Genomic DNA, 13,713 nt, shown 5'->3' with positions numbered 1-13,713 from the left:
CTTGGTGCCAATGATGGTCGTATGCGTGTTTGGCGCCGTGCAGGTGAGCGCCACAATCAGGACTGCATACGACCGAGGCACACAGGGCCAACACCCGGCATCATGGTGTGGGGAGCGATCTCCTACACAGGCCGTACACCACTGGTGATCGTCGAGGAGACACTGAATAGTGCACGGTACATCCAAACCGTCATCGAACCCATCGTTCTACCATTCCTAGACCGGCAAGGGAACTTGCTGTTCCAACAGGACAATGCACGTCCGCATGTATCCCGTGCTACCCAACGTGCTCTAGAAGGTGTAAGTCAACTACCCTGGCCAGCAAGATCTCCGGATCTGTCCCCCATTGAGCATGTTTGGGACTGGATGAAGCGTCGTCTCACGCGGTCTGCACGTCCAGCACGAACGCTGGTTCAACTGAGGCGCCAGGTGGAAATGGCATGGCAAGCCGTTCCACAGGACTACATCCAGCATCTCTACGATCGTCTCCATGGGAGAATAGCAGCCTGCATTGCTGCGAAAGGTGGATATACACTGTACTAGTGCCGACATTGTGCATGCTCTGTGCCTGTGTCTATGTGCCTGTGGTTCTGTCAGTGTGATCATGTGATGTATCTGACCCCAGGAATGTGTCAATAAAGTTTCCCCTTCCTGGGACAATGAATTCACGGTGTTCTTATTTCAATTTCCAGGAGTGTATATTACAGCTCAAATCTCTCACCTCCCGTCTTTCATCTGTTTGGCCCAATGAAGAATACAGTCTGCGGGTAGTAGCTCGTGGATGACAGGGAGGTTACTGATGCAGAGAGACTTGGGCAGCGGCGTCGGCCAGTAGATTGGTATCATGACGGCATACAGTCCCTCCCAGTTAAGGTGGCGTACGGGCATCGCTTTGAACGAAGATAATGTTGAAAAAGAGGATTCTGTGGGAAAAAGGGTGGGGAATAATATACTGTATTGGAATCCTCAAGAAAACGACCCTGCTTTCAGAAAAATTCTGTTGCATTACTAATTCAGCGCCCTTCATACAGCAGGCTGAAACATTAACGCAAGTTCTTACATTGTTCATGAAAGTGGTCAATCGTGTTACTGGAGAATAAAACTTGCAGAAGCTCATATCTGCTATTATTCAAGTAAGGTTACAGAAGGTTAAAGATACGCAAACTTGCTGCATGGCGGTCGGAACGACAAGGCTTATGGGCGTACTTCGCTTTTTGCTAATGAACAGCCAAGGTAAATCGAAAATCAGTAATCATATTCATTAGACGGAGATAAATTTTATTTGAAATGTAATGATTCTCTAATCCTTGATTTTCTTGCTTCAACAGTCAGTTTTGGCCATTATTTGTTATGCAGTCCTCAACACCGACCAGCGCAGCACCGCGGAACGGCATCAATAGAGCGCTGACCCGTGGGCTAAGTGGAAAGAGCGGGCATTGTCGCACCTCCAAGAAGGTAGATCTCGGCGCCCGCTGTCAAGGCTGACTTAACCAACTGCCCATCGCTGGTCGGGCCGAGTTCAGTCGCAGGCCTCGAGAGTATCAGTACTGAGTAACAGGAGGACGATACTTCGTTCTGCGAGCAGAAACTAACTGCATTTAGGAGGCACAGAAAGCGCATCAATCCACCTAATAACGAGAAGTTAAGTTTCTTTCCGTTTTTAGAAATACAGTGTTCTATCTAGCATGAGGTCGCGCTTGGTGCGGCCTTGCCTGTTGCTGGTACGCCGTAAGTCACGGAGGCTGGTACTAGGGCGTATCGCTTCTAGTCGGGCGTGCCGCGACAGGCCTCACAAGGCGAAGTGATTCGTCTCAGAGAGCCTCTGCTTCCCAAGTGTCTCTTTCCGCCTTACCGTGGTGCCAGACGTCAAGCTCGGCATATCTCGCCCCCCCCCCCTCCCCCCGAACGTCAAAAGGGAGAGCTGCGACCCAACCCGATGCGAAACCGAAGGTTGCGTGGCACAGGGGGAGCTGTGTCGAGGGACCGACGATCTGTCCCTCTCTCTTTTCGCAGGGTACAGACCAGCAGGTGCTCAGCATGCCGGCGATCTCGTTTGTCGGCGTGGGATAGCGGCGCGAGTTGGCAAAGGTGCTTCGCCGCGCCCCTGGGTAACCGGGCCGTGCTCTGCCAAATCCTGGAGGTGGTGACATCGCCTGGGCCGGGTTAGCTGGGTCCAGACCGCCGAACGACTGGGTGACCGGCCCACCACCTGAGTAGGAGTGGGTCCTTGGCCGAGAGATGGAAGCTCGGGCTAGTAAGCGGCGAAGGGCGAGAGGTGCATCCGCCTCTCCGGAGTGCGGGGTGCACTTGCCGAGGAGCGTCGAGTGAAATCGTCGATGGCAGAGCCACCGAGGGGGACCAGTGCGCTGGGGACGGCAAGTTGAACCCAAGCAGCTCGAGAGTGCCCTTGGCCTTGGGGCGAGATCGGTAGCTGTCACTCGCAATTTCAAGATGGCTGGAACTGAGGCGAGTGATACAAGTGCGCCTAAGCGGTCATCCATGATGCCTGATCTCTCTCCACAGGACGAGCTGGGACAGGCAGACGACGAAACTGTTACACAGAGACATGCGCGAATTACGATGCTCTTGGAGCAAAACATTAAAAACGGAAAGATATGTCCAGAGGCACCGTCTATCATTAAAAATGAGTTGGCTGCATGGGCTATTGCCAATGCCAAACTCGAAGGCCGCGTAGAGGAATTAGAAAGGGAGAATGATAGACTGAGGAGACAACCGACTAAGATCTGGGCGGGAGTGGCTGCGCAAGCGCCACTCAAACTGCAAACTACAAAAGACACAATTGCAAAAGTTACCAAGCGGCCAGACACAGCGGTCTTTCTTAGGACCCTGCCTGGCCAAGACACAAGCGAGAAAAAGATACAAGAATTACTGACAACCGCCATTGATCTTGTAAAAGACAAGATTAAAATAAACAGGTTTAAACCAAGTAGGAACTCGGTGATCGTAGAAGTTGCCACGGAGGAGGACAGGGATAAACTGCTAAAGAATCCTAAGCTGAATTCGGTGGTCAAGTGTGATCCACCGAGAAAAAGAAACCCCCCCAATCATACTACACGATGTTCCAGCGATAATGACGAATGAGGAACTTTACGAAACAATTAACGAACAGAACTTCGAGCATATGAATGATGAGGAGTTTAAAAACTCTTTCAAGTTCAGGTTCAAAACGGGGCCTTGGGATCGTGATGTTGTACATCACGTTGCTGAGGTTACCGCACCCATGTGGAGAAAAGTGATGACAATGGGCAGATTATAGGTAGGTTTCCATGCGGTCAAGGCTAGGGATTATCTTGTGGTACCTTGTTGCCACAAATACGGAGACTTGGACGACACTGCAGCAGGAGGCACTGCACCAGGGGGTCGGCGTGCTCCAAGTGTGGTGAAGACGGTCACACCTGGAAAGATTGCAGGGTGGTGGGAGCCTGTATCCCTTGCAAAAGACGTGGCAAGAACTCTTGTGGAACCACAGGATGGAATTTCCCTACCTATCGAATGTTAGAACAAAGACGGATTTCTAGGATTGAATATGGTTGAGTATGTTAAAGAGAACAGGATGCCAAAGCGGAGCAAAAGGAGGAGGAATACCATAAGGGCAAATAAATTTAAAGCATTCTTGAGGTCGCTTTCGAGCGTCGTTTAAATTGAGTCAGTCGACAAAGATGTTCAAACGGAGCTCCCAACGATGGACAAAGGCATTCAAACTGAGCTCCCCCTTGTGGTCACAACTCCCTCCTCTCACAGCCGGGAAACGATGGCGATCAAAGACCAGCAGCGTTAAGGGAATCCTGTGGTAGTGGCAATCCCGAAAGACGAAATCAGTAAAGAAGAGCAGAAACCAACTCAAGAAAGCACAGTAGCCAGCTCAAGTGCAAATGTAACCACACAAGACACCCCTGTAGTAAGGCTACTGCCTGTTGACCCGATCAGAGTATATCCCAACGATGAGTATACCATGTAGTTGGCGAGGTTGGAGCAGCCGGGTACCCTGACCACTGCCTTACGGCATGTGGTTCATGTGGGACTTGAGCACGGCAGAAAGGTCACCTTGTCAGTAATGGAGGCTGTAGACAGAATACAGCTAAAGTCAGTGAATCTCCCCACCGACTTCGGAGCCCTGCGCGACTTACTAAAGAAAGTCTTTGAAAGACGAGGCGAGAAATTCGACCTCAATGACATTAACGAACAATCTGTTTTGGCAAATGGACGAATTACGTCCGACTGGAGTAAGACTTGGCCTAACGATCACATCCATTCGTACTTTCCATAGTGACCAAAATTACCATTGGCCAACTTAATACTCACAACAGCAGACTAATGAAGCAGGAGCTGCGCAAGGAGGTGGAGGAAAGGAGACTGGATGTGCTCTGCCTGCAGGAGCCGTACTATCAAGCTGGAAAATAATCATTTGCAGCCGCGACCTGGCAGGTAGTCAGCAGAGGGGAAGACCCGAAAGCGGCGATTGTAACAACAAACCAAGTCCTGAGGGCTACGATACTCTCACAGTACAAGACTAGTCACTGCAATGTCGTGGAGGTGCAATCTCCCGTCGGATAATCACACTAGTTAAAATGCACTTCGAATGCGGTGACAACATCGAGAGACATCTTGACCACCTGACTACCGTAACCACGGCGTTGCAGGGACGAAAAATGATAATAACTTCTGACATCAATACAAAATCCCCCTATGGTATAGCGGTACAAAGGACACAAACGGAGAAAAGATAGAAGAATTCATAATGGCCTCACAACTAGTGGTGGCCAACAAGCCCGGCAACCCTCCTACCTACGCTGTGGGAGGAGGACTAGGCACAAACACTGACGTGACCTTAGTAACACCAAATGTAGTCTACATCATCCAACAGTGGAAGGTTGAAGAAAATGCCACCACTAGCGACCATAATCTCATAACTTTCACTCTAGGTGACAGAGAGTGCCGCTGGGCCATGGGGTTCGAGGTGCAAATGAATTATAAAGGAGCTGACTGGGAACGCCTAGCGAGGGAGTGCGACGTTCCTGCTTTGCCAGAGGGTGAAATTCACAAGGACACAGACGTGAACGAGAGAGCTGAGGAACTGGTGAGTACAATAATTAGAGTGGTGAAAGCAGCTGTACCAACCAGGAGGAAGGCCATGGCGGCCTCTCCGTCACCATGGTCGGCCGCACTCGAAGACATGCGCCGGTCTGTCAGAAGGTTGAGGAGGTACTACAAGCGCAGTGTCGTCTGGCTGGAACGGCAAAGATGGCTGCTGCAGTATCGGGAGGCCCAGCTAAGGTTCCAAAAGAAACTAAGAGCCATAAGAACAAGAAACCGGGGGGGGGGGGGGGGGCTATGTCCAGAATCAATTAGCTTTAGACCCATGGGGCACACTTTATAAATTAGTTAGAGAAAAGATCCGATCTCCTATGGAGTTGTCAACAGTCAGGCATGGGTTCAAATGGTTCAAATGGCTCTGGGCACTATGGGACTCAACTGCTGTGGTCGTCAGTCCCCTAGATCTTAGAACTACTTAAACCTAACTAACCTAAGGACATCGCACACATCCATGCCCGAGGCAGGATTCGAACCTGCGACCGTAGCAGTCGCACAGTTCCGGACTGCGCGCCTAGAACCGCGAGACCACCGCGGCTGGCTCAGGCATGGGGACGGGGTGACAAAATCCTGGCAGGAAACTGCAGAGGTCCTCCTCCAATTCCTGTTGCCTGATGATAGCGCGGATGGGGAAACTGAAGGACAGCGGCAGCTACGATATGATGACCTTGGCGAATATAACAATGACTCGGCAGTCTACCCCTTCTCTGAAGAGGAGGTGACTGCCCACATAAGATCACTAAAGAGAGGTAAAGCTCCCGGGCCAGAAGGCATTGTGGCGGAGGTGGTGCAATTCTTAGCCCCCCAGCTAACTGCACCACTCACTCACCTATATAACGAGTGCCTTAGGCAAAGGAATTTCCCCAAGACCTGGAAGGTCGCGCATGTTGTGCTTATCAAGAAAGGACCCGATAAAGACCCGATGGAAACGAAATCATATAGACTATGTTTGTTGGACCTATTTGGGAAGATATTAGAGAAACTACTGGCTGACAAACTGGCTGCTGTGTGGGATGTGCAGCAGGCAGTTCGGCTTCAGGCAGTTCTGATGCAATCGCCCTGGCGGCTGAGGTCTGTGGCTCTACAGCGCACAAGTACGTAGTTAGCATCATGGTAGACATCAGTGGTGTCTTCGACAACCTGTGGTGGCCTTCGCTCTTCTCCTGCTTGCGGGAGAAAGAGTGTCCCGGGCCGCTATACGGTTGCCTGAGGAGCTATTGAGAGGATCGGAACGTCTGGCTATCATCCTCTAGCGGAAGAGTGGGAAAATCGATAACAAAGGGATGCCCCCAGCGTTCCGTCTTAGGTCCACTGTTCTGGGGCATCCACATGGAGCCGCTACCGGACAACTTGGAACAAAGTGAAGAAGTACTAGAGGTGATAGCCTACGATGATGACCTCCTCCTGTTGGTTGGCGGCCGTAGTCGCGAGGACATAGAGCCTAAAATAGAATGGGCTATAGATAAATTGCAACTATGGTGCCAAAACACAAAGATGAAAATATCATCAAGTAAATCAACATACCATCTCGTAAAAGGACAGCTGATCAGAAATCCAACTGTGAGAATCAAGTACTACCGGTTCTTCAGCGACGTGAGACACGTTACCTGGGAATCATCATTGACGGAAGGTGGAACTTTGGGAAACACATTGACACTGTAACCCAGAAAGCCCTCCAAGCACTAAACAATCTCATCTCCATTGGACATAAAAGATTTTATCTTCCCTCTCACCTCATAAAACTACACTCCTGGAAATGGAAAAAAGAACACATTGACACCGGTGTGTCAGACCCACCATACTTGCTCCGGACACTGCGAGAGGGCTGTACAAGCAATGATCACACGCACGGCACAGCGGACACACCAGGAACCGCGGTGTTGGCCGTCGAATGGCGCTAGCTGCGCAGCATTTGTGCACCGCCGCCGTCAGTGTCAGCCAGTTTGCCGTGGCATACAGAGCTCCATCGCAGTCTTTAACACTGGTAGCATGCCGCGACAGCCTGGACGTGAACCGTATGTGCAGTTGACGGACTTTGAGCGAGGGCGTATAGTGGGCATGCGGGAGGCCGGGTGGACGTACCGCCGAATTGCTCAACACGTGGGGCGTGAGGTCTCCACAGTACATCGATGTTGTCGCCAGTGGTCGGCGGAAGGTGCACGTGCCCGTCGACCTGGGACCGGACCGCAGCGACGCACGGATGCACGCCAAGACCGTAGGATCCTACGCAGTGCCGTAGGGGACCGCACCGCCACTTCCCAGCAAATTAGGGACACTGTTGCTCCTGGGGTATCGGCGAGGACCATTCGCAACCGTCTCCATGAAGCTGGGCTACAGTCCCGCACACCGTTAGGCCGTCTTCCGCTCACGCCCCAACATCGTGCAGCCCGCCTCCAGTGGTGTCGCGACAGGCGTGAATGGATGGACGAATGGAGACGTGTCGTCTTCAGCGATGAGAGTCGCTTCTGCCTTGGTGCCAATGATGGTCGTATGCGTGTTTGGCGCCGTGCAGGTGAGCGCCACAATCAGGACTGCATACGACCGAGGCACACAGGGCCAACACCCGGCATCATGGTGTGGGGAGCGATCTCCTACACTGGCCGTACACCACTGGTGATCGTCGAGGGGACACTGAATAGTGCACGGTACATCCAAACCGTCATCGAACCCATCGTTCTACCATTCCTAGACCGGCAAGGGAACTTGCTGTTCCAACAGGACAATGCACGTCCGCCTGTATCCCGTGCCACCCAACGTGCTCTAGAAGGTGTAAGTCAACTACCCTGGCCAGCAAGATCTCCGGATCTGTCCCCCATTGAGCATGTTTGGGACTGGATGAAGCGTCGTCTCACGCGGTCTGCACGTCCAGCACGAACGCTGGTCCAACTGAGGCGCCAGGTGGAAATGGCATGGCAAGCCATTCCACAGGACTACATCCAGCATCTCTGCGATCGTCTCCAAGGGAGAATAGCAGCCTGCATTGCTGAGAAAGGTGGATATACACTGTACTAGTGCCGACATTGTGCATGCTCTGTTGCCTGTGTCTATGTGCCTGTGGTTCTGTCAGTGTGATCATGTGATGTATCTGACCCCAGGAATGTGTCAATAAAGTTTCCCCTTCCTGGGACAATGAATTCACGGTGTTCTTATTTCAATTTCCAGGAGTGTATATCATAACAGCATCCTAACATCAATAGTGAGTTACAGCTCAGGAGTCTGGGCACACAGTCTCACGAGGGTAGTGCCCACCATGACAGTGAGAAGAGTTCAGAGAAACATGATATGGAGATTTGTGGGGGCCTACGGGACATCTCCAGGGGGAGCCCGATTAGTCATAATGGGGCTCCGACCCCTTGATATCAAAATTAGAGAACAGGTTGCGTGGTTCTGGGCTATTAAAGGGACTTCCGCGAAGATAGAAGACATATTAGGCACTGGTGTCGAGGATAAGGGTGAGATAAGCCTAAGAGGCGAGCAGTTATGACAGGAATTGTGGGAGGCAGAAGAAACATGTCGCAGAACATTCGAACTTCTTCCGAATGTCAGGGAACGACTGGGCATGAAATACTTTCAACCTACCCGAGGATTTTATCCATTTTCTCACTGGCCATGGGTCCTACCCGATATATTTACGTCGGTTTGGGAAGGGTGCCACACGAGCGTGTGAATGTGGTGTATCAGATGGTACTGCCGATCATGTGGTCTACGAGTGCCCCTTTTCAATGATGTAGCATCCATATTACGTGACCAGTTACCCGACCATGACACCTACCACTTGCTCAGACGAGAAGACACTTTTCAAGCTCTCAACAAATTGGCTAACGAGGTAACACGAAAAGTGTTAAAAGAATACCTGAATGACATTGAGTAACTAACAACCTGAGACATACCTAATACTAGCTGAATCCAGTGCCCTATTCCCATACCGCCTGTGTGTGGACAGGCCGACTTTCCTCACAGTCTGGAATCCGCCGCGTACAGGACTAGGGGGAGTGAGGTACAACACCACCGATATAGGACAAGCACCAGATATCACTTAGATTAGAATTAGTTAGTAGGACTTAGAATTAGGAAATTTGTTCGGAACCTGCAGCGAATAACATCCTTGGCCTGCTCAGTGTCAGGCTCGATGATCAAGACTCTACAAGTGGGTTTATAAATTTACTGCCACACCTGTGACGCTGCAGGCAGTAGAGATTAGTTATGCATAGGTCTTATAAAGCAAATATTAATAATAATAAATTAGTTGCGCATTGTTAATCTAGTTATGGCTGTAGCTCACTCATTAAATTGTAATTAGCTGCAATTGATGCTGTATAAAATTAAGACCCACTAATCACTTAAGGAAGTTGGTTGAGATTGTATAATTATTATAAAATTGTAAATAAAGATTCTTTTAAATACAGTGTTCTATTAATCTGTGAGTGTTATAAACAGATCATTTTGGATTCCTTCTACCGACCATCGCAACTTCTCTCCTTCCTCGTTTGTGTCGGTGTTGAGTCCCGCAGTAGCCGACATAACGCATGTAAATTCGCTTGAAAAACTCAAAGTTATAGCAAACATTTCTGTCCGTCGTGTAAACAGTGTAGACGGAAGCATGGCGAGCTCTGCGCGCCCGCAGCACCACGCAGATCCTCCGCCCGCCTTGCGCTGGTGAACCGAAGGGTCCATATCTGGTGGCGCTATCGGCGATCGTCGGTGGCGGCAATTACCGGCCGCGGCCTCATATCCTGCGGGCGGGTCGGCCACTAACTGGCAATCTCTCCGCGGCGCGCCGCCTGCATCCTGCCGGAAGAGGAGAGGAAAGCAGAGGACAGGACCCGCACCCAGACTCGCGCCCCGCGTGTCGCTGGCCTCGCCGGCTCCGTGGCCCCCAGCAGCTGCCAGCAGCTCGGGCTGCGGCTGTTAAAAACACTAGCAGTTACCAATTGTTCGTTTAAAATTGTGAGCCACGTGTTTGTGATTATTACAGCGCCATCTGTCACAAAGCGAAGAAAGTAGTCCAACTAAAACATTGACATTTCTTTAGGTTCTATACGAATACGTAATAAAAAGTGGAGGTTCCTATTTAAAAAAAAACGCAGTTGATATATGTTTGACCTATGGCAGCTCCATCTAGCCGGCCAACCATAGCACCATCTGGTTTCCTTCTTCTAGCTAGACGAGTTTTGTTCTTTGTAGTTTATTCGTTTGACGCTTATTTCGTGAGATATTTGGCCCGGTCACTATCAATGGACCACCCTATATATACAGGGTGAGTCACCTAACATTACCGCTGGATGTATTTCGTAAACCACATCAAATACTGACGAATCGATTCCACAGAGCGAACGTGAGGAGAGGGGCTAGTGTAACTGGTTAATACAAACCATAAAAAAATGCACGGACGTATGTTTTTTATCACAAACCTACGTTTTTTTAAATGGAACCCCGTTAGTTTTGTTAGCACATCTGAACATATAAACAAATACGTAATCAGTGCCGTTTGTTGCATTGTAAAATGTTAATTACATCCGGAGATATTGTAACCTAAAGTTGACGCTTGAGTACCACTCCTCCGCTGTTCGGTATCGGAGAGCACCGAATTACGTAGGGGTCCAAAGGGAAGGTTATGGACCTTAGGTACAGAAGAGACTGGAACAGCACATTACGTCCACATGCTAAAACCTTTTTATTGGTCTACTTCACTGACGCCATGTTGTCAACTTGAACCTGTCATAGTGCTCTTTATGGGATGCCACTTGCCCAGGTTAGTTTCCGTATCTACACGGGGGCAAGATCTGTAGTATTGACAATGACGGTAGGTGACACTTCTCATCACTGTGCCCTTTTTCGTTATATATTAAAATATCACACACTTTATACTGTCTTTTACAACACTCGACATAGCTTTCCTAATTGTACGGTAACTTTTTTACAACTTCCGATGTAGAGTACGACATGTCCGGCCCTCCAGAACGGCCGAAACAGAGATGCGTGACCGGACCTTCAGAACGCCCGAAATACAATTACGCGTCCGCCCCTCCGGAAAGCCCGAAACAGAGTGACTAGCGCAGCCGAAGTTCGTCTCCGAGGCGCGCCAAAGCGACTCAAAGGTGTCCGTATCACTTGGGTTGCAATATCGTTACTTTTATGTTTCTCAAAATTAGTGAAGTTTAATAAACAAAGTCGGTAGACTCATAGGGAAAGTATGAGAGATTGTCATATTAAAACCTGGGTTAAATACAATGGAAAGTATATCAATAAGTAATAAGACAAGTTAGGCATTTTGGCGCTTAGCACCCGCATGTGGCGACCAATCAGAAACAAGTTTAGTACAATTGGTGCACTCTCCCACGGGACTGGAACATTCTGTACTATATGTCGCTTGTACCTCACTCCACTTTTGTACCATTCGCGTGTATCAAGAAATACTTTCGGCCACAGCCAGAACTATCACAGCGTGTCATTGTGTGTGTGTGTGTGTGTGTGTGGGTGGGTGGGTGGGTGGGTGGGTGTGGTGTGAGGGGGAGGGGGAGAGCGTGCGTGCGCGTTCGCTGAGAGGGTGGAGATGCGAATTTCAAAATGTCAAACTTTTTTACAGTCCTTTCCCCTTCCCCGCCCCCTCATAAAACCCCTCTTCCGACCACAACATATTTAATGTGTCAGAGATGCCTACGATAATACTAACAACAATTTAAAAAAAAATAACTTTATTTGAATGGGCGGCGTCTGTTCTTTCTGCCTCAATGGGCTATGAATGCACAACCGTCAGTGCAGGTCCACATTTACACTCGATCCCCAGCAGGAATCTAAGATTAGGGAGCACACACGACATGGACGGGGACTTCGGATAAGCAGTGGTGCTAGGAAGAAATACGAGTCGGATTAATAGAACCCGGGTCGTGCAATGGTTAACAGAATTTGCCTAGTGAACGAGAGATCCTGGCATCGAGTCCCAGTCCGGCACACATTTTCACTCGTCGTCGTTAATTCTGAATAAAGTCCCAATGGAAGTTATATCATCAATTGCTTCTCTTTCCTTTCCTTTCTCTTTCCTCGACTTTCAATTTACATAAGAATAACCGTACTTTACATCTGGCTAGGGCTATATCGACCGTACGAGACTCATCCATTTCTTTCTGTCGAATGCACTGTTTATCCATTCGGTGTCAATGTTCATACCAGCTGTGGCCTCCTAGAAGTTATCTCGCCATCTAATTCTGAGTCTTCCTCTTCCTCTCATTTCATATATTGTTCTGCAGAATGCTAGAAAGGTAGTCCATCTCCATCGTTCTTGCTGTATGGCATGCTCAGTTCAACCCTCTATTATTTAACACTTTGACGATATTACAGTGTTTTTAGACCTTAATCTTTTCTTACCCTCCATTCCAAGCTGTTTTTATCACACACAGGTCCAAAAATTTTCCTTAATATTTTTCTTTCGAATACTTATAGTTTTTCTTCATCTTTCTTTCGAAATATTAACACTTCACATGCCTGTAACAATACCGCTTTATTAATCGGTCGATAGAAGTGAATTTTAAATTATGCACTGAGCACTCTTTTCTTCTTTTTGCCAAGAAAAACTACAATGTCTTTCGTTCGCTGTTGCCAGACGGATGCCTATTTCTATATCAGTTCTATTTTCGTTACCGCCACTTGCGGTCAGATGTAATGAAAGTTTACCCATCTACAGCCAAAGTCTTATTAAGTTCCGCAATAAATTTCAGCTAATAATTGCAAACTGTCTGTTCAACAATCACAAACTGAGGAGGTATACACGGGAAACGCCGGCAGAAACACGAAGATTGCACGTATATAATGTTTGTCAAGCTGTTTCTCTTGAATAAATAATCAGTTTTTCTGAAATTGAAATAATTTGAATGTCTGTACATCTACCGATTCCGTCCCATTCGAATAATTCCTTCCTGGCGAGTCGTTTCTTTTGCCTAAGAGTCTATCAGTTTCACTCATTTCACGTAAGAGACAGAATTTAGCGCAAAATGATAAAAACACACTAACTTAAGACTTATTGCAACATACAAAATTAAACACTGCAAATTCAATCCTTTTGTGCCGCTGCCTTTTGGATGAAAAGCTCCTCGTATCACATGTTTTCTTGTGCAAGATTGTCACGCTGCAGCAACCAACAATAGCTGGCCATCATGGGTGTACCCCATCGCCCCTACAACCTCATTACCATTACTTTAATATCTTGATGAAACCTTTCAGCCTTATGTTTATGCACTGCTCGAGTTTTTTCTTGAAATCTTTCTAAATGTCAGAGAAGGATGTGTACCTTCGGACTCCTGTTGCATTCTAAGGATTCGTATTTTTCCATCATGTTGTTCACATATACCACATAGTATGAATCCCTCTTTTGTTCCGAAAACTTCAGAACCACTACTTTGAAATCAATCCAAGCTTCCGTTTTTTGTGAGAGACACAACTTTCAAAAGTGTTATCTTAGTTCCCTGATATATCGCCTTGCAGATATACCTTCTTTGACTTCAGTACCTGATAGCGCAGAAAACGTGTTGGTTATCTTTCTAAAACAACTGCCGTTTTATTCAGTGCTCTCGAAAATTGTTTCATTAGACCTAATATAACGTGCAA

The sequence above is a fragment of the Schistocerca americana genome, chromosome 2 (genome assembly GCF_021461395.2).
Source record: "Schistocerca americana isolate TAMUIC-IGC-003095 chromosome 2, iqSchAmer2.1, whole genome shotgun sequence".
Classification (NCBI taxonomy): domain Eukaryota; kingdom Metazoa; phylum Arthropoda; class Insecta; order Orthoptera; family Acrididae; genus Schistocerca; species Schistocerca americana.
This window is presented reverse-complemented; position numbering follows the sequence as displayed.